Source organism: Ranitomeya imitator, chromosome 9 (genome assembly GCF_032444005.1).
Source record: "Ranitomeya imitator isolate aRanImi1 chromosome 9, aRanImi1.pri, whole genome shotgun sequence".
In the NCBI taxonomy this organism is placed as follows: domain Eukaryota; kingdom Metazoa; phylum Chordata; class Amphibia; order Anura; family Dendrobatidae; genus Ranitomeya; species Ranitomeya imitator.
The window spans coordinates 25,432,269-25,455,884 of NC_091290.1; the positions used below are offsets into that span (position 1 = coordinate 25,432,269).

General features: G+C 42.5%; 2 protein-coding genes across 7 annotated transcripts in view; one reads left to right on the top strand and one right to left on the bottom strand.

The window, feature by feature from the left end:
- Window positions 1-23,616, top strand: part of DKK3 (dickkopf WNT signaling pathway inhibitor 3) — a 413,056-nt gene that overhangs the window by 257,347 nt on the left and 132,093 nt on the right. The window lies entirely within an intron of this gene.
- MICAL2 (microtubule associated monooxygenase, calponin and LIM domain containing 2) overlaps window positions 1-23,616 on the bottom strand; it is a 264,685-nt gene that overhangs the window by 234,822 nt on the left and 6,247 nt on the right. For 4 of the 5 annotated variants that reach the window (XM_069740178.1, XM_069740180.1, XM_069740181.1 and 1 more), the window contains exon 1: window positions 13,810-13,977. The exons of the other annotated variant lie outside the window; for it this stretch is intronic. The gene's annotated coding sequence lies outside the window, so the exon portion shown is untranslated. Of the gene's footprint in view, window positions 1-13,809; window positions 13,978-23,616 lie in introns of those variants that run through there. 5 annotated transcript variants of the gene reach the window in all.

Genomic DNA, 23,616 nt, shown 5'->3' on the forward strand with positions numbered 1-23,616 from the left:
TCCTCCCATCAAAATTTTTATCCTCTTAATATATTGCAGTCATCCTATTACATAGCACTGTGTACTTCCAATTGCTCTTTTTGCCTTTCTACCCAGCTAATTCTTCTCTTTTCTCTGCTCTATGTAGAAACAGAAAGTCTTTTGTCCCTGCATTTACCAATCCCCTCTTCAACTCCTGACCCAGCTGCTCCCTCCTCCTCCCTGCCATAGACTTTTGCAGTGAATGATGACTCATACAGGGAAAATTGACCTCCTGCTTCTGCATAGAGCTTAGAACAAATCACGAAGTCGGTTTTTAGTTAAGTGATGTCATAGACCTAATGGAAAAGAGAAGAATTAACTGGGTAGAAAGGCAAAACGAGCAATTGTAAGTGCACAGTGCTACATAATATGATGATTGTAATATATTAAGAGGATAAAAACTTTGATCGGAAGAGGAGAAGGAGGAGAAAGAGAAGGAGGAGTGATTCTTTAAGAACACTGTGTTAAGGATAACACATAAAAGTCTTTGAAAACCTCTTGAGCCCTAAGATACCAGTGACTTTGTACTCCGCCCGTCATACAGGGTTGGCCATTTGAATCCCCGAAAAATGGGATCCATACGGGACCATTGAGGGATCCATAGACTACCATGAGACATAGAGGGTTCAAATGGAATCCGCTTGTACTTTTTTTCATAAAAAGTAAAATACTTTCCTATATCCAACTGAAAAGGCAAATACGGTACATCAGGAAAAAAGCGCTACAGCTTCTTATTGGTGACTAGCGGGGTCACATGAGATGGCGCGTCACCAAAGAAAACAGGGGCGCAATGATGAGACCGGAGCGCTAGAATGGTAAAATATGGCAGAAGAGTTGAGAGTCATGTTTATTAATTGTCATCTTTTTAGGTCCTTTTTTATTATCGTGGATTTTACAAGAAGTCCGCAGAAAAATCTGGAAAAACAAAACAAATTTGGACTTTTTCATTGAACTCGATCTAAGACCACATTTTTTATGCAGAACACCAGAAAAGCCGTTGGAAAAAAAATGTCTGCAGTGCGCGGATGGGACTTAAATTGCCATCCACTTTGCTACTTGTGGATTTTGCACGTCAAAATCCTGATGGAAAATCTGCAGCTTTTTACATACTTGTGAACGCGGTTAAATGTTACACTTTGCTTTCTCCTTTTGAGAAGTCGCGGTTCATTATTTAACTTCCGCTTCCTTAGACAGTGACAACATATTTCCGGAGAGCTGTGCACAGATTGTAATCATCGTGCACCACAAATGCGAGAGTTCCTACCATTACATGAAAAAGAGAAGCGATACTGTGCACGGACACAAATAAAAGAGTGTATAAAAAAAAACAAAAAACAAGAAAAGTGGTAATGTGCACGGATACTAATAAAAGAGTATAAAAAACAAGAAAAGCGGTAATGTGCACGGATACTAATAAAAGAGTATAAAAAACAAGAAAAGCGGTAATGTGCACGGATACTAATAAAAGAGTATAAAAAACAAGAAAAGCGGTAATGTACACGGATACTAATAAAAGAGTATAAAAAACAAGAAAAGCGGTAATGTGCACGGATACTAATAAAAGAGTATAAAAAACAAGAAAAGCGGTAATGTGCACGGATACTAATAAAAGAGTATAAAAAACAAGAAAAGCGGTAATGTGCACGGATACTAATAAAAGAGTATAAAAAACAAGAAAAGCGGTAATGTGCACGGATACTAATAAAAGAGTATAAAAAAACAAGAAAAGCGGTAATGTGCACGGATACTAATAAAAGAGTATAAAAAACAAGAAAAGCGGTAATGTGCACGGACACTAATAAAAGAGTATAAAAACAAGAAAAGCGGTAATGTGCACGGACACTAATAAAAGAGTATAAAAAACAAGAAAAGCGGTAATGTGCACGGATACTAATAAAAGAGTATAAAAAAACAAGAAAAGCGGTAATGTGCACGGATACTAATAAAAGAGTATAAAAAACAAGAAAAGCGGTAATGTTTACGGATACTAATAAAAGAGTATAAAAAACAAGAAAAGCGGTAATGTGCACAGATACTAATAAAAGAGTATAAAAAACAAGAAAAGCGGTAATGTGCACGGACACTAATAAAAGAGTATAAAAAAACAAAACAAGAAAAGCGGTAATGTACAAATAAAAAAGTACGGTATATAAAAAAACAAAAAATGCAGTAATGTGCACGGATAATAATAAAAGGGTAAAAAACAAAACAAGAAAAGCAGTAATGCGCACTGATACAAATAAGAGTACAAAAAAAACAAAACAAGAAAAGCAGTAACGTGCATGGATACAAATAAAAGAGAATATAAAAAAACAAGAAAAGGCGGTAATGTGCACGATGCAAATAAAAGGGTAAAAAACAAAACAAGAAAAGGCGGTAATGTGCACAAATACAAACACAACAAGAGTATAAAACAAAACAAGAAAAGTGGTAATGTGAACGGATACAAATAACAGGTACGAAGAAGTACACAGATCACATGAGACAAGAGAAGTGATACAGAGCAATATGGGAATTCCGTCCCGGTGATATCTGTACGGAGCCTTTGTGGCTGATGATGAATCAGCAGCAGATAACTGTGGCTCTGAATCATCTGGATACAGAGAGATCCCAGAGAGGACACGCGAGCCCTCCGCACATTACGTGTGGTGTCATCGCCCTATCACACATGTGTGAATATCTGTGAGTCACTCTCTACCATGACACAAAGTCTACAGAAAGTCTCTGTCGTTATCACACTTGTGGCCGGCAACACTAGGAACCTCACAGTCACCAAAACAGCGCTATGACTTCATACGGGTCGTCAGAGGGCACGTGATGGCGCTGACGCACTTTTATACCGCGTCATCAACTGATCCGTTTTTTGTTTTATTTTATTCGTCACTAATAGATGTTACAATAAATATGACTTGGACAAAAATTTGTTTCTAAAACTTCATCTAATCCTCAGTGGGCAGGAAAAAAAAATATAAGTTGTTGCGCTGAAATTTGTCACTGTTTTCCGGTAACATATCTGACATATCTAGTAAATTTCCACCACTATGTTTTGGCTTGTGACATTTATGGGGGGTTTTGACTTTCTTTGTGTTGATTTCAAATTCCCCCCAAAAATAGTGGTGGAAATGTACTATTTCACGCACTATATTATGTGCACGGCAAGTTGTGTTACGTGGAAATCAAAAGACAGATTCTTTAACGCGTTTTCAGAGATTTTCAAGAATAGGCCTGCTCATAAAATGCTTGGAAAAAAAATGCTGTGTGAACGTACCCTTAGGGTGAGAACACAAGTTCAGGATTTGGATGCAGGTGTTGAAAATAAAAAAGAGGAATGGATAAAAAAAAAAAAAGAATAAGTAATATCTGTCCTGTATACTTTCTTTACGGTTAGGTTAGGGTCACTCGAGCGTATCGTCTCTCATCCAAGAGAATTGGGGCGATTATTATCAGAGCTTGATCGGAGTGTGATCATAATGTTATATGATTCTCTTGGATGAGAAGATGGAGAAAAAAAAAACGTCTCCATCTCCTCCATTCTGTGAGGCTGTGGAAACCGGACAGCACTCAGATGCCATCCGAGTGCAGTCCGATGTTTTCCACGGACTCACTGATTTGCAAATATCGGATCAAACAAGGGCATGTATCGATTTTTTTCCTCTGACTGATTTGGTCCTAGGAAAAAATCTGACATATGCACGGCCCCATAGAATAACATTGTTCCGAGTATGATCCGATGTTTTGTCGGATCGCACTCAAACCGAAAATATGGCCATTTGTACAAAGCCTGAGGGTGCACGTCTGAAAACCTGGACAAGCTGACCTTCATGTATATCATATCTATAGCGAGCAGCCATAAACATTCACTTTTTCGTGGCGCGTACATACATATCCCATGTGTGGAAAGTCGGCATGGCCAATCGATTCCAGGAGGACTGTATCTTGTAGACGAAACCTTGGGGTGCCCCCCATAGTATCCCCTGTATACAGGGCAGACTTAAGCCAATCAATTTGTCATGGTGTGTGCATAATCCCTAGAAAGCAGATCTGTCCAGCAGAGAACATCTATGGAGAGAGTATTAAATGGCACATTATAGGGTCACGAGACACGACATTGCGTCGCTCGCAGCACATAAGGGTATTATGGAGGGACATTCTTGAGATAACTTTGAAACGAAACCCACAGGGTAAAGAACTGTATCATATAAACCAAAAACCTTTCCTAAGAGGCCTGTAAGTAAAAGCGGCGGTTGTTATCCAGCTGTCCATCCCCCAAAAATGTGCCAGGAAAACAGAATCAATTTAAGAATATTTAAGCATATTTTCCTTGCAGAAGTTTTGGAAAGCTGGGTGACAACTCGGAGGGTTGTAATGCTGGTCATATCATAAATTGGACTACAGATGTCTAAGGCCGGTTTCACACGTCAGTGGCTCCGGTACGTGAGGTGTCAGTTTCCTCACGTACCGGAGACACTGACTCACGTAGACACATTGAAATCAATGTGTCTCTGCACATGTCAGCGTGTTTTCATGGACCGTGTGTCCGTGTGCAAAACACGGAGACATGTCAGTGTTCGTGGGAGCGCACGGATTACACGGACCCATTAAAGTCAATGGGTCCGTGTAAAACACGTACCGCACACGGACGCTGTCCGTGTGCAGTCCGTGTGCCGGGCAGGAGACAGCGCTACAGTAAGCGCTGTCCCCCCCCACGTGGTGCTGAAGCCGCCATTCATATCTTCTCTCCAGCAGCGTTCGCTGGAAAGAAGATATGAAAAATCCTTTTTTTTTTTTTTTCGTGTTGTAAATAAAGATCCCCTCCCATAGGGGTGGAGCCGCATATTCATGACTGTAATGGGTGGCCCCACGTGACCGCTCATACAGGAGAAGCTGCGGCGAGGACAGGACGCTGCGAGGGAGCCGGGTGAGTATTTTATTAACAGCGGGCGCACAGGGGGTGGGGACAGGGATCTTTATTTAAAACACGAAAAAAAAAAAGGATTTTTCATATCTTCTTTCCAGCGAACGCTGCTGGAGAGAAGATATGAATGGCGGCTTCAGCACCACGTGGGGGGGACAGCGCTTACTGTAGCGCTGTCTCCTGCACGGCACACGGACTGCACACGGACAGCGTCCGTGTGCGGTACGTGTTTACACGGACCCAATGACTTTAATGGGTCCGTGTAATCCGTGCGCTCCCACGAACACTGACATGTTTCCGTGTTTTGCACACGGACACACGGTCCTTGAAAACACGCTGACATGTGCAGAGACACATTGATTTCAATGTGTCTACGTGAGTCAGTGTCTCCGGTACGTGAGGAAACTGTCACCTCACGTACCGGAGCCACTGACGTGTGAAACCGGCCTAAAAGATAACTTCGGAGCTGATACATTCCAAGATCCTCCTCAATAAATACTGCAGAAACACTCGTCCAATTTATTTGTATGGGAAATCCACACTGCTGATCACATTAAGAGTTTTTGTAGCATTTTTTTTTCTTCTTTGAAAAGTATCTGGTGTTAAAAAAAAAAAAGAACATGTCACTCCGTTGAAGCGGATCATTCGCTCCCAAACTAGCGCCGCCCAATCAAAAGACTGCATAAAACTCTTCAGGAAAAAAAAGAGTCGTCGTTTTTTTTAAATAAAACTTCTTAAAGAGGAAAAAAGGAGTTTCTACTTGAAGTACTCGGCTGACCCTTGAGTTTCTGCAGTGGATTTGTACTATGAACTGCCGGGGGTCCGCACAATTCATAGGGGCTAATCCAGAATATGAGCAAATGAGTGCGAGTGAAAAATACCCAGTGTGAACATACCCCAAGGGTTACGCAAAGTCTTGTTTTATGCTCTTATTAAAGTCATAACTGTTTTTTCACAACTCCGTCAGGATCATTCTGCAGCGGGTAATTCATTGGGTTATTATTAACCTGTTACTCTGTAATGTCAGAGCCGACAGATGGGAATGTCACACACGTCCCAGCAGAGCTGTTCCACCATATGAAAGATGTACAGCACCGAGCAATGCGCAACCCCGAAAACCGAGGACGTCATGTACAAGGAAATCTCCAGGGAGGAAATGACTCATAGTGATGTCAGAGAAACGTGAGGAGTCGATCAACAGAGCTGTCACTCAATGAGATCAGAGAAATCACTCACTTATAAGAGAGCAGTCGCTCCATGACATCACAACAGTGAATCAATGAGATCACAACAGTTCATCAATGAGATCAGAGAAATCACTCACTTATAAGACAGCAGTCACTCCATGACATCACGGCTGTCAAACAATGAGATCACAACAGTCCATGAAGGAGATTATTATTATTTTATTATTATACATTTTTATAGCGCCATTTATTCCATGGCGCTTTACATGTGAATACGGGGCAAATATAGACAGAGATCAGAGAGATCGCTCCATAAGATCACAGCAATCACTTTATGACATCATAACAATTGCTTAATGAGATCAGAGCAGTTACTCCATGATATCACAGCAGTGAATCAATGAGATCACAACAGTCCATCAAGGAGATCAGAGAAGACACTCCACGAGAAGAGATCAGTCATTCTTTGACATTACGACTGTCACTCAATAAGATCAGAGAAATCATTCAATGAGATCACATCAGTCACCTGGTGACATCTCAGCACTTCTTCATCAATTGTTTACTGACATCTGTCATGCTGTAACTGAACCGTCCCTAGAGCTGGGGCCCTAACTATCCATACTCCCAAAGGTACCTCTGAAGGTGAGGAGGTTTGGGCCACCAGCCTTACTGTCATCCTGTTATTTCCTAAGCTGTCCCCTCTCCTTTTCCCAAGAGTTCCAGGACAGAAATGCTAGTGTATTAACGCATAAGACAGATAACAGAGGGATAACAGAAAGCAACTAACACGCATACAAAAGTAAAGAGGTATATAGGGAAGGAAAGGAATGGACCAACCAAATGGGAATAGGACAATAAGAAAAGAATACACGCAAAAACAGCACGCACCAATCTCCAGTAACAACAACTATCTCCTATTCAGCACAGCGTCTCCAAGGAGCTAGGAAGCAAAGCTTTCACTGGCAAGGAAGAGAAGGTCTGGCCAGATTATATAGGCAGAGGAAATGACCAGGTCAGAAGCAGCTGAAATGGAGCTGAATGTTTCTGACCTGCATAGAAAGGGTCGTTAACCTCTACAGCACCAAAGGAAACCAAATCCATTTAATATGGGACAGAAACACATTGACTAAATGGAAGATCTGCAATTCACAATACGCAGTGATCTTCTAACCCCAGATCTCCCAGGAGGATCTGACTCATTAGTGACAACATTACAGCAGTTGCTCAATGACATCACTTCAGTCACTCCACAATATCGGAGCAGTACTTCAATGACATGAGAGCAGGTTCTAATTGATCTCACAACAAACAACCAAGGAGATCTCGCTATAAGAGAAGAAGAAGTCACTGAATGAGACCAGGATAGAGCAGCCATTCATGGAGATCACAGCGGTCCCTTAGGGTAAATGCACACATAACAGTTTTGCTCCGGATTTTATGGAGCAAATCAGCACTGAAAACGCATCAACAAAAGCACCAAACTTTATGTGTGTGACATTTTGATTTTGTTCCAGATTTCATTCCCTGCATTGCAAAGGGTGAAATTCACAGTGACGGAACTGACATGCTGCGGATTTCAGAGTCTGCACCACAAGCAAACAATTTACTTGTGGAAAAGTTCCACAACTTACAGATGAGACTGTTGACATGTTATTGAGTTTCACACATTACATGACGATGAGGATATTAATTCAACTCATGAAGCTCCGCTGCTGGTCCGGAGATCGAGGTCCATGCTATGGATGTTGGTTGTGTGAATCCACCCTTGCTTTGCTGGTACGTTGTAATAGTGGGGAGGAAATGAATGCAAAACCATGCAGAAAATCCACACCAAATACGCATGGCGTGCATTCACCCATAGGGCTTGTGCAGTATGACGGTATAACTCGGAGGAGTGTTAGCCATGGCTTTGACGGATGGCACTCCACCCCATGTTATTATATGGGGCTGTGGACATTTTATCTCAGACCGAGTCGGTCCACGGAAAAAAGATCGCAGCATGCATGATTTGGCTCTGAGAATCGGATATCACTCGCCCATTCAACTCTATGGGTCCGTGGAAAAAAAAAAAATCGGACCACACTCCGATGACAGGGTGTGATTTTCACGGACTAATACTATAGAGGAGGTGGAGAAACTTTTTTTTCCTTTCTCCACATCTGGTAAAATTGAATCTTACTCTGATCAGAGTGTGATTAGTATAATCAAACCGATTTTCTCACTTGTGGAGAAAATGGTCGTATGGCCCTGGCTTTAAAGTGGTCAATTATATCAGAGCAATCAATGACATCACATCAGTTAATCAATGTCATCACAGCAATCAATGACATCACAACAGTCAATCAATGACATCACAGCAATCAATGACATCACATCAGTTAATCAATGACATCACAGCAATCAATGTCATCACAGCAATCAATGACATCACAACAGTCAATCAATGACATCACAGTAATCAATGACATCACATCAGTTCATCAATGACATCACACCAATCAATGACATCACATCGGTTAATCAATGACATCACAGCAATCAATGACATCACATCAGTTAATCAATGACATCACAGCAATCAATGTCATCACATCAGTTAATCAATGACATCACAGCAATGAATGACATCACATCAGTTAATCAATGACATCACAGCAATGAATGACATCACATCAGTTAATAACTGACATGACAGCAATCAATGACATCGCATCAGTTAATCAATGACATCACAGCAATCAATGACATCACATCAGTTAATAAATGACACATGGTAATCAATGACATCACATCAGTCAATCAATGACATCACAGCAATGACACCACATCAGTTAATCAATGACATCACAGCAATCAATGACATCACATCAGTTAATCAATGACATCACGATAATCAATGACATTACATCAGTCAATCAATGACATCACAGCAATCAATGACATCACATCAGGTAATCAATGACATCACAGCAATCAATTACATCACATCAGTTAATCAATGACATCACAGCAATCAATGACATCACATCAGTTAATCAATGACATCACAGCAATCAATGACATCACATCAGTTAATCAATGACATCACAGGAATCAATGACATCACATCAGGTAATCAATGACATCACAGCAATCAATGACATCACATCAGTTAATCAATGACATCACAGCAATCAATGACATGACATCAGTTAAGCAATGACATCACATCAATCAATGACATCACATCAGTTAATCAATGACATCACGGTAATCAATGACATCACATCAGTCAATCAATTACATCAAATCAATCAATGACATCACATCAGTTAATCAATGACATCACAGCAATCAATGACATCACATCAGTTAATCAATGACATCACAGCAATCAATGACATCACATCAGGTAATCAATGACATCACAGCAATCAATGTCATCACAGCAATCAATGACATCACATCAGTTAATCAATGACATCACAGCAATCAATGACATCACATCAGGTAATCAATGACATCACAGCAATCAATTTCATCACAGCAATCAATGACATCACAACAGTCAATCAATGACATCACAGCAATCAATGACACACATCAGTTTATCAATGACATCACAGCAATCAATGACATCACATCAGTTAATCAATGACATCACACCAATCAATGACATCACACCAATCAATGACATCACATCAGTTAATCAATGACATCACAGCAATCAATGACATCACATTAGTTAATCAATGACATCACAGCAATCCATGACATCACATCAGTTAAGCAATGACATTACGGTAATCAATGACATCACATCAGTCAATGACATCACAGCAATCAATGACATCACAACAGTTAATCAATGACATCACAGCAATCAATGACATCACATCAATCAATGACGTCACCGTGGTTGTTCAATGAGCTCATACAGAGTTGTGCAACCAGGAGAGTGTTAAATCCACAAATACAATTAATAAATGATTCATCAGGACCTGAGTGACACCTGGGAACAAGATCCTACCAACACGGCGGCTGCTGACAAGTATGGGATAGTCTTTCGAGCACGTCTCAGCAACAAGGCTCCAGCTGCAGATCCATTACAGCGAACAGAACTCCGAGTCTTCCTTCGTCTGTGGTGTAAGATCTACGGTCACATATTAGGGAATTGCATATGTAACAGTTCCCTTTTATACGCTCTTATCGGAATCTTTACCTTTACGCACAGAAGTGATCCCATAAGAGACTTGTAGAGGTGCGAGGAATTTAAATCCCCCACCGCCACACCGTGCAGATAGGTCAGCGCCATACCGTGCAGATAGGTCAGCGCCACACCGTGCAGATAGGTCACCGCCATACCGTTCAGATAGGTCAGCGCCATACCGTGCAGATAGGTCAGCGCCACACCGTGCAGATAGGTCAGCGCCACACCGTGCAGATAGGTCAGCGCCATACCGTGCAGATAGGTCAGCGCCATACCGCGGCTGTTTATGGCCGCCTGCACTCAGTTCCGTCTATGGAACTGCAGGTACTGTGGGATCCAACATTTATCAGAGAAAATAATACACGTACTATGGACATAAAAGCAGTAAAGAGCCGAAGCCCCAGAGCTTACAATCTACATGATGTATATAGTGACCGACAAGGAGTATACAGTCCCTTTAAATGAGGCTCCAATCACATAGAGTCCCTAGATCTGATATCAATCCCAGTGTTATGCCCCCTGCCACCCATCCCTATATATATATATATATATATATATATATATATATATCTGCTATAACATAGGCTCTGATTACACAATAACATACAACACGAGTGCTGCGGGATAAGTGTAGGAATGCAGTGACTTATGTGCCCCAGTGACGACCCTATAGAGCAATCTAATATTATAACACACCTGCTATGACATAGGGTTACAGCATCTGTAAATATTTAATATAACAGATGCACTAATAATGCAGCATATAATCATATAGCAGTGATGACCACACATAACATGTGACTTACACATTATATCTTAAGGATGGGTTATAATGAGTCTCTACATCATTAACATGATGATCATATCGCTGCTATAACATGGGTTTAATGGCTAATCGTGGCCATGTATGACATAGCTGTCAACTCACAGGGTTAGAATGACGTCTAATATAGCCGATATAACATAGGCTTATTGAGAAAATATATATTGTAGCTTCTTTAACAGAGGGTTGGGTTATTATAAAAATGTAAATAATCACTTTTATTCTATTGCTGCTGTAACATGGGTTTAATATGTGATGAGGACCATATATAATAACTGTAATATAGGCTTACTATGATAACATAGCTTCTATAACATGGGTTTCATTTTTAATGATTATGACCATACATAAAAAATAGCTGCTATAACAAAGGTTTAAGGGGTAAAGATTACTATATATGACAGCTGCTATAACAGAGGGATACAGCAATGACCTAAAACAATGTACATTATAACACAGGATGCTAAAACATAGGGACAGGAAATAATGACCTTACACAAAGTACCGTACATTATAATATAGGTGCTATAATATAGGGTTAAGATGCAGAGATAATACAAAATATACATTATAACATAGCTGCTATAACATAGGGATAGGATGTAAAGACCTTACAGAATGTATTCTGTAACCTAGCTGCTATAACATAGGATTAGGATGTAGTGATCTTACACAATGTATTCTATAACCTAGCTGCTATAACATAGGAATAGGATGTAATAACCTTACACAATGTACATTATAACACAGCTGCTATAACATAGGGATAGGATGTAATATCCTTACAGAATGTATTCTATAACCTAGCTGCTATAACATAGGGTTAGGATGTAATGACCTTACACAATATACATTATAACACAGCTGCTGTAACATAGGGATAGGATGTAATGACCTTAAACAATGTATTCTACAACCTGGCTGCTATGACATAGGGATAGGATGTTGTGATCTTACACAATGTATTCTATAACACAGCTGCTTTAATATAGGGATTGGATGTAATGTCCTTACAGAATGTATTCTATAACCTAGCTGCTATAACATAGGGATAGGATGTAATTACCTTACACAGTGTACATTATAACACAGCTGTTATAACATAGGGATAGGATGTAATGATCTCGCACAATGTATTCTATAAACTAGCTGCTATGACATAGGGATAGGATGTTGTGCTCTTACACAATGAATACTATAATCTAGCTGCTATAACATGGGTTAGGATGTAGTGCTCTTACACAATGTACTCTATAACCTAGGTGCTATAACATAGGGATAGGATGTGGTGATCATACACAATGTACATTATAAGACAGCTGCTATAACATAGGGCTAGGATGTAATGATCTCACACAATGTACATTATAACATAGCTGCTATAAGGAACAGGATGTAGAGATTTTACACAGTCTATTCTATAACCTAGCTGCTATAATATAGGGTTAGGATGTAGTGAACTTACATAATGTACTCTATAACCTAGGTACTTAAACTTAGGGATAGGATGTAGTGATCATACACACTGTACATTATAACATAGCTGCTATAACATAGGGCTAGGATGTAACAACCTTACATACTGTACATTATAACACAGCTGCTGTAACATAGGGATAGGATGTAGTGATCTTACACACTGTACATTATAACCTAGCTGCTATAACATAGGGATAGGATGTAATTATCTTACACACTGTACATTATAACCTAGCTGCTATAACATAGGGATAGGATGTAATTATCTTACACACTGTACATTATAACCTAGCTGCTATAACATAGGGATAGGATGTAATTATATTACACACTGTACATTATAACCTAGCTGCTATAACATAGGGATAGGATGTAATTACCTTACACAATGTATTCTATAACCTAGCTGCTATAACATAGGGATAGGCTGTAGTGATCTTACACAATGTATTCTATAACCTAGCTGCTATAACATACGGATAGGATGTAGTGATCATACACAGTGTACATTATAACCTAGCTGCTATAACATAGGGATAGGATGTAATTACTTTACACAATGTATTCTATAACTTAGCTGCTATAACATGGGTTACGATGTAGCGATGTTACACACTGTACTCTATAACCTAGGTACTACAACATACAGATAGGATGTAGTGATCATACACAGTGTACATTATAACTCAGCTGCTATAACATAGGGATAGGATGTAATTACGTTACACAATGTATTCTATAACTTAGCTGCTATAACATGGGTTACGATGTAGTGATGTTACACACTGTACTCTATAACCTAGGTACTACAACATACAGATAGGATGTAGTGATCATACACAGTGTACATTATAACTCAGCTGCTATAACATAGGGCTAGGATGTAATTACTTTACACAATGTATTCTATAACTTAGCTGCTATAACATGGGTTACGATGTAGTGATGTTACACACTGTACTCTATAACCTAGGTACTACAACATACAGATAGGATGTAGTGATCTTACACACTGCACATTATAACTCAGCTGCTATAACATAGGGCTAGGAGCTAGGACATTAGTTCTGAGCTGTATGGGAGGTCAGTGCCTCCTGTTGGCTCTGTCACTCGCTGTCACATCCAGGACTTGTCACTAAGTGCACAGGAACAGGACAGACGAGCGGAGGGATCCGGAGACCCCGGTCCTTACCATGAGATGAGCCCCATAAACAGGGGGCGCGGGGGGCTCAGCAGCAGGTCATAGTGTCAGTGCCGGGGGCACAGATCCAGCAGCCGGTGCAGGCGGAGGACGCGGCTCCAGCAGCCAGTGCAGTCTGACAGCTCCGCTCACATTGCTGGAGCTCCCGGGACAGAGTGCAGAGGGCGTGTCCTGCCGGGTGACTGACGGGTCACAGGATCCGCCCACTCAGCGCTGGGACGTGCAGAGGGCGTGTCCCTGCCCGGGTGACTGACCGGTGACAGGATCCGCCCACTCAGCGCTGGGCCGTGCAAAGGGCGTGTCCTGCCCGGGTGACTGACGGGTCACGGGATCCGCCCACTCAGCAAGCTGCTGTCAATCACCGCAGATCCCTCCCACAAACCTGAGCTGTGACAGAGAGCAGAGGATGCGCAGCAGAGATCTCTGGCCGGACTGCCATGATGTCTGTCCACCTGTAACACTGGAATAAATGCTACTGTCAGCCAGGAACTACACCAGGCGGTGAAATACTGGATGCTTCTCTGATACTGTATCACAGGCTTAGATACCTCTTCTCAGTAGTCTGTATCACACTTTAGGAGCTTAGATACTGTAGCTTGGCAGACAGTATCACACATGTCAGGCTTAGATACAGAACCTCAGCAGAAAATATCACACTCATAAAAAGCTTAGCTACAGCAGTTCAATAGAGAGTATCACACATTATAACTTGAGATATGTATCTCAGCAGCCAGTGTGACACATCATAGGTTTGTATACAACAGCTCAGCAGCCAGACTCATACATGACAGGCTTAGATACAAAGCTGGTAAGCCGGTATCACACATGACAGGCTTAGATACAATAGCTCAGAAACCAGTATCACATATGCTAGGCTTAGATACACAGCTCAGCAGCCGGTATCACACATGTCAGGCTTAGATACACAGCTCCTCAGCCAGTATCACACATGCTAGGCTTAGATACACAGCTCAGCAGCCAGTATCACACATGCCAGGCTTAGATACACAGCTCCTCAGCCAGTATCACACATGCTAGGCTTAGATACACAGCTCAGCAGCCGGTATCACACATGTCAGGCTTAGATACACAGCTCAGCAGCCAGTATCACACATGCCAGGCTTAGATACAATAGCTCAGTAACCAGTATGACACATGCCAGGCTTAGATACAATAGCTCAGTAACCAGTATGACACATGCCAGGCTTAGATACACAGCTCCTCAGCCGGTATCACACATGCCAGGCTTAGATACACAGCTCCCCAGCCGGTATCACACATGCCAGGCTTAGATACACAGCTCCTCAGCCGGTATCACACATGCCAGGCTTAGATACACAGCTCCTCAGCTGGTATCACACATGCCAAGCTTAGATACACAGCTCGTCAGCCGGTATCACACATGCCAGGCTTAGATACACAGCTCCTCAGCCGGTATCACACATGCCAGGCTTAGATACACAGCTCCTCAGCCGGTATCACACATGTCAGGCTTAGATACACAGCTCAGCAGCCAGTATCACACATGCCAGGCATAGATACAATAGCTCAGTAACCAATATGACACATGCCAGGCTTAGATACAATAGCTCAGTAACCAGTATGACACATGCCAGGCTTAGATACACAGCTCCTCAGCCGGTATCACACATGCCAGGCTTAGATACACAGCTCCCCAGCCGGTATCACACATACTAGGCTTAGATACACAGATCAGCAGCCAGTATCACACATGCCAGGCTTAGATACACAGCTCAGCAGCCGGTATCACACATGCCAGGCTTAGATACACAGCTCCCCAGCCGGTATCACACATGCCAGGCTTAGATACACAGCTCAGCAGCCAGTATCACACATGCTAGGCTTAGATACACAGCTCAGCAGCCAGTATCACACATGCTAGGCTTAGATACACAGCTCCTCACCCGGTATCACACATGCCAGGCTTAGATACACAGCTCAGCAGCCAGTATCACACATGCTAGGCTTAGATACACAGCTCAGCAGCCAGTATCACACATGCCAGGCTTAGATACAATAGCTCAGTAACCAGTATCACACATGCCAGGCTTAGATACACAGCTCCCCAGCCGGTATCACACATGCCAGGCTTAGATACACAGCTCAGCAGCCAGTATCACACATGCTAGGCTTAGATACACAGCTCCTCAGCCGGTATCACACATGCCAGGCTTAGATACACAGCTCAGCAGCCAGTATCACACATGCCAGGCTTAGATACAATAGCTCAGTAACCAGTATCACACATGCCAGGCTTAGATACACAGCTCCCCAGCCGGTATCACACATGCCAGGCTTAGATACACAGCTCTTCAGCTGGTATCACACATGCCAGGCTTAGATACACAGCTCAGCAGCCAGTATCACACATGCCAGGCTTAGATACACAGCTCAGCAGCCAGTATCACACATGCCAGGCTTAGATACACAGCTCAGCAGCCGGTATCACACATGCCAGGCTTAGATACAATAGCTCAGTAACCAGTATCACACATGCCAGGCTTAGATACACAGCTCCCCAGCCGGTATCACACATGCCAGGCTTAGATACACAGCTCAGCAGCCAGTATCACACATGCTAGGCTTAGATACACAGCTCCTCAGCCGGTATCACACATGCCAGGCTTAGATACACAGCTCAGCAGCCAGTATCACACATGCCAGGCTTAGATACAATAGCTCAGTAACCAGTATCACACATGCCAGGCTTAGATACACAGCTCCCCAGCCGGTATCACACATGCCAGGCTTAGATACACAGCTCAGCAGCCAGTATCACACATACTAGGCTTAGATACACAGATCAGCAGCCAGTATCACACATGCCAGGCTTAGATACACAGCTCAGCAGCCGGTATCACACATGCCAGGCTTAGATACACAGCTCCCCAGCCGGTATCACACATGCCAGGCTTAGATACACAGCTCAGCAGCCAGTATCACACATGCTAGGCTTAGATACACAGCTCAGCAGCCAGTATCACACATGCTAGGCTTAGATACACAGCTCCTCACCCGGTATCACACATGCCAGGCTTAGATACACAGCTCAGCAGCCAGTATCACACATGCTAGGCTTAGATACACAGCTCAGCAGCCAGTATCACACATGCCAGGCTTAGATACAATAGCTCAGTAACCAGTATCACACATGCCAGGCTTAGATACACAGCTCCCCAGCCGGTATCACACATGCCAGGCTTAGATACACAGCTCAGCAGCCAGTATCACACATGCTAGGCTTAGATACACAGCTCCTCAGCCGGTATCACACATGCCAGGCTTAGATACACAGCTCAGCAGCCAGTATCACACATGCCAGGCTTAGATACAATAGCTCAGTAACCAGTATCACACATGCCAGGCTTAGATACACAGCTCCCCAGCCGGTATCACACATGCCAGGCTTAGATACACAGCTCTTCAGCTGGTATCACACATGCCAGGCTTAGATACACAGCTCAGCAGCCAGTATCACACATGCCAGGCTTAGATACACAGCTCAGCAGCCAGTATCACACATGCCAGGCTTAGATACACAGCTCAGCAGCCGGTATCACACATGCCAGGCTTAGATACAATAGCTCAGTAACCAGTATCACACATGCCAGGCTTAGATACACAGCTCCCCAGCCGGTATCACACATGCCAGGCTTAGATACACAGCTCAGCAGCCAGTATCACACATGCTAGGCTTAGATACACAGCTCCTCAGCCGGTATCACACATGCCAGGCTTAGATACACAGCTCAGCAGCCAGTATCACACATGCCAGGCTTAGATACAATAGCTCAGTAACCAGTATCACACATGCCAGGCTTAGATACACAGCTCCCCAGCCGGTATCACACATGCCAGGCTTAGATACACAGCTCTTCAGCTGGTATCACACATGCCAGGCTTAGATACACAGCTCAGCTGCCAGTATCACACATGCCAGGCTTAGATACACAGCTCAGCAGCCAGTATCACACATGCCAGGCTTAGATACACAGCTCAGCAGCCGGTATCACACATGCCAGGCTTAGATACAGCGCTGGTTTCTCCGCTCACCCGGCAGGACGGTGACTATTACCACCAGTCAGGTCACCAGGATGATCCCCAGAGATGGCCGCTCTGATTCCGCTCTTCACAATTATTTCTTTTTTAGTCTCTTTCCGTTTTTGTTCTTTAATAACCACAAATTCTGATGTGTTTCCATCTCCCCTGCTGAATTCTGACTAATTCTGAGTAATTTCCTACTGCAACCTAATATCCTCCGAGTATCCGCTGATAGAAGAGGTACCAAGCACTGCAGACCTGTGGAGACAACCTGCATGAAGGATCCCAGGGGCCCCCGGGGCCCTAACTCTGGGGGGTCTACTTTAGGGTGAAATACCATTTATTCCAAATTTAAGAATTGTGTCGCTGCTCCAATATTTGTATTTCTTTAATCCCAAATTTCATCCCTTTCTGTAAACATGCAGTTTTATTAATTGTACATTGGATCATTTTTATAATTGATCACTAATGAGACAGTCACGCCTCGCACCCCGTTAACCCCTTCAGTCCCAGAGCCATAGCTAAAATCAAGAACCAGAGGGGATGTCTAGTATCAACTGTCGGCAACAATGCCGGAGTTTATTTCCGTGTGATAGTAATTACCCCGTATAATCGTCGGGTCAATTACTTACATGTATTGTGTTTATATTTGGGTTTGCCCATACACAAGCCGAGACGCGTCTAATCTGGGCGGGTGCAGGAGACACAATGACGGATGTGCGTTCATGTATATATTATCTCGGGTCACAGGATAAAGTTTTGTAAACTTACACATTAGATAAAAGTCACTTGAGCCCAAACGTTTTTGAATGGATCTTCTAACTATCTAACGTGCATGGGGACCTCCCCGAAACATGATGTTGGGGGACATGAGGGGCGTGGAGTTGGAATTCAATCATCAGATCACTTTGTTTAGTGGGAAGATGAGCGACTATCAGACGATTTGAGCAGCGGCTCTTACATAGAGGACCTAGAGGAGCCAGGAAAGCTCAGACTAGCCACGTCCGGAAGGATAGCCGTCATCTGAACGATGGCGACCTAATGTATATCATCAGCTTAAATGGTGCCCAGTGGTTGAATGACCGAAATTGGCAGGATGGCCATCTAATCTAATGCGCATGGGTGACTTACAGGGGTTGTCTCATGTTCATTAATGGTTAAAATTGCAATGTGATTGTAAAAACAAGCAATTTACCTCCTATTAAAAATCCTCTCCATTCTCAAAAATGGAGTGATTTTTAATTCTTTGTTTGACAGCTCTTTGTCTAGCCAGGGATGATTCTAGGCAAAGTGGGGGCCTGGGCAAAAGTTTAAAGTGGTGCCCAAAATGCTGATATATTGCACCATCACACAATCATTTCTGTTGTATTTACATGCGCTGAGTTAAGGCCATTAAATGAGTGTGATCGACAACATTGAGTTGTTCGACGCTTGTTTCCCGGCCTCATTACATCGGCTGAGGAAGAATGATGTCCATGATCACTAGTAGATCAATCTGTCCCCATACAGTATCATGTGATCAGCAGCACATCTGCAGCTTACACAGCTGAGAACAATGATTTTTGTTCAGGCATAAACAATCCAATCACTCAATGAATAGGCAGCATTTTGCTTGTTTATTATAATGCACCCCATAGTCCTCTACATAGCATTATACACACCCCATAGTCCTCCACATAGTATAATACACCACATAGTCCTCCATATAGTATAATACACACCCCATAGTCCTCGATAGAGTATAATGAAGCCTCCATATAGTACACATAGTATAATGCACTCCCCATAGTTCTTGATACAGTGTAATGCAGCTCCCATAAAGCACATATTGTATAATGCACAGCCCATAGTCCTTGAGAGAGTATAGTGCAGCTCCCACATAGTATAATGCAGCCCCCATATAACATAATGAGGCCCCATATAGCATAATGCATCCCTCATATAGTATAATGCAGCCCCCATATAGTATAGTTCAGCCCCATATAGTATAAGGCAGTCCCATATAGTATAATGCAGTCCCATATAGCATAATGCAGTCCCATATAGTATAATGCAGTCCCCATATAGTATAATGCAGCCCCATATAGCATAATGCAGTCCCATATAGTATAATGCAGCCCCCATATAGTATAATGCAACCCCATATAGCATAATGCAGCCCCCATATAGTATAATGCAGCCCCCATATATTATAATGCAGCTCCCATATAACATAATGAGGCCCCATAAAGCATAATGCAGCCCCCATATAGTATAGTTCAGCCCCCATATAGTATAATGCAGCCCCATATAGCATAATGCAGTCCCATATAGTATAATGCAGCCCCATATAGCATAATGCAGTCCCATATAGTATAATGCAGCCCCCATATAGTATAATGCAACCCCATATAGCATAATGCAGCCCCCATATAGTATAATGCAGCCCCCATATATTATAATGCAGCTCCCATATAACATAATGAGGCCCCATAAAGCATAATGCAGCCCCCATATAGTATAGTTCAGCCCCCATATAGTATAATGCAGCCCCATATAGCATAATGCAGTCCCATATAGTATAATGCAGCCCCATATAGCATAATGCAGTCCCATATAGTATAATGCAGTCCCATATAGCATAATGCAGTCCCATATATAGTATAATGCAACCCCATATAGCATAATGCAGATCCATATAATATAATGCAGTCCCCCCTATAGTATAATTCACACCCCATAGTCCCTCAGGAATGGATAATGGCCACCACTTACTCACTGATTTAAAAAAATAAAAAAACAATACTCACCTATCCTCTGAATGTTATTATAAACTGGACAGTATTACGGTAATATGGAAAGCACAGTTTGCGGATACATATTGTCTCTTAAGCCTAAAAGGTCTCTTTGCTCCATATGAGGAGACGAATACTGTCTGTAATTTATGCTATATAGTGATTAGTTACAAATTTAGCATTGAATCTTTCAAAGAGAATCTGTCAATACAAAATTCCCTTTCTAAGTCCTCATTCAGACACCAGTTTGTGACGTATGTTTTTCACAGACAGAACACATACCCATAATAGTCTATGGGGCTGTTCACATGTTCGTAGTTTTTTGTAGACTGAGCGTCTGCAAAATAAGAACAGAGCTATGTCCGATTTTGATCCAAAACGTGGAATAAACCCGCCCATTCAAATTACTGGGTGCGTGAAAAAAAATGCACAGCTCACGGATGCCATCCGTTTCATCTGAGTGAAGCCAGTGTTTTTACTCTTTAATGGGTAGGAGAAGTTTGAATTGTTTTCTTTAACAAGGATGCCAAGCTAGTAGTAAACAATTGACACATAGGCAATAAAATCAGCTAAGGCACACTGATGAAAAACAGTTTGGCTATTTTTTACATAAGCAATAAGGAATGTGACGATTGAATGAGACCTTAGTAATAACAAAGTAGTAAATGCCTATACTTACTTTTGCAATGATGTCAATGTGACAGGTAGTATGATGGCACTTGATGGCTCCAATGGCACGTGATTATCTCCAACGGTTTGTAATTCGTTATGACCGACCCTACATCATTTGTCAAAGGAAGTTGGGAGACCCTCCATACACGGTGGTGGTCTTGTGTCACCAAAGCTGGTAGGTTAAATTGACATTAATCCATTAACCTGATGTATATGGGGTAGTGATGAGCGAATGTGCTCGGATAAGGTGTAATCCGAGCATGCTCATGTATTATCTAAGTATCTTTGGCGTACTCGAATAATATGTTCGAGTCCCTGCGGCTGTTAGGCAGCTGCAACCCATACAGGGATTGTCTAACAAACAGGCAATTTTCGCATGTGTTGCTGCTGTCTAACAGCCACAATCATATTATCCGTGCACGCTGATAACACCCGAGCATGCTCAGATAACACGTTATCCGAGTATGTTCGCTCATCACCAATAAGGGGTACTTATCTGATAACCCATTGATCAGAGGGGGTTCAACGACTGGGACCCTCACCATTCAGCAGATCAGGAAATGTTTATCCCCACTGGACAACTTTAATCCTCACTACAAGATGGTGCGGCTCCATTCATTTCTAATGGGGCTGCTGGAAAAAGCTGAGTGCAGCTCTTGGCAGCGACATAAAGGATGAATGGAGCGGCGTGCGAGCATTTGCACTACCGTTCCATTCTGAAGGGGATAAAAGTGACCTGTTCTGCTGATTCGCGCTGGTCCCAGTGGTCGGACCCCCCAACAATCAACAAGTTATCACCTACACTGTGGACTGGTAATAATTTGTTTTCACTGGACATTTCCCTTAAAGGGACACTGTCACCTGAATTTGGAGGGAACAATCTTCAGCCATGGAGGCGGGGTTTTGGGGTTTTTGATTCACCCTTTCCTTACCCGCTAGCTGCATGCTGGCTGCAATATTGGATTGAAGTTCATTCTCTGTCCTCCATAGTACACGCCTGCGCAAGGCAAGATTACCTTGTGCAGGGGTGTACTACGGAGGACAGAGAATGAACTTCAATCCAATATTGCAGCCAGCATGCAGCTAGCGGGTAAGGAAAGGGTGAATCAAAAACCCCAAAACCCCGCCTCCATGGCTGAAGATTGTTCCCTCCAAATTCAGGTGACAGTGTCCCTTTAAGTGCAAGGCTGGGTTCACATTATACTGACGGATGAGTCTGTGTATCCTAGCTCATCATGTATGATGCTGTCTGCTGAGACACTGTATCTAAGGCTATTTTTACATCTGAGCTGGTACTTTCCGATGAGGGTCCATCGGGGTTCCTGTACGTTTTGGTGACCAGGGTAGTACAGCATGCCAACAATGGGTCCATTAGAGACCACTTAGATCTGTCATAGGACACATATGGCGCAGCATCGTTGCTCCATTATAAATAGAAGCCATGACGATGGTGGGATCACGGCCTAAGCCTTTCCTGTACGGTGTCAGACTGCCCGACAGCACTACAGTCCCCATCATGGATCACTATTATTTCCTGGGACAATCACGAAAACCTGGGAGTGCCCCTGGAGATGAGGGACACCTAATGACTGATAATGAATTTTGGAATGCTGAACAGGGCAGGGGCCCGGCTTGTCAAGTTAAGCAAAACGTTACACACATGTGGGCACGTCCACAAAGGCATAATATTCGGCTGTTCACATAATCTCATATTATTCATAAGAAATGGCATAAATTATAAAGGTGTTTACTGGAACAAATAAAGTTTATACAAAAAAAAATCAAGTTTATTTTTGAGCTAATAGAGTAGCCAATCAGATTTCAGCTTTGATTATTCAACATCAGGGAAGAAAATGAAAGCAATGCTCTGATTGGTTGCTAAGGGCAACTCCTTCACTCTTTGTCTATCCAGTCTACCTACATGAGGCCTAGCAGTGTGCATGCATAGTTTGTGCTCCTTTCAATAAACTTTATTTATAAAATACTGGTGACAATTTAAAGATTTAAATCTGATTTAACAGAAAATTACTTATATTAAAGGAAACCTGTCACATGAAAATTCTCTATTAACCTGCAGATTGTTAATCTGCAGGTTAATAGTGTTCTGAAACTGTGCGGCGCCCGCACTTAATGCCCCACTGCCGGGAGGAAATTAACTTTATTCCCCCCGGCAGTGTTCAGGTTTCAGTCATAGAGGCGGCACCAGCGCAGGTTCAGTCACCGCTTTGTGTATAGAGAGCGACGTGTTATGAAAGGTAATTCAGTACCACAATGGACATAGAGGTCAGCG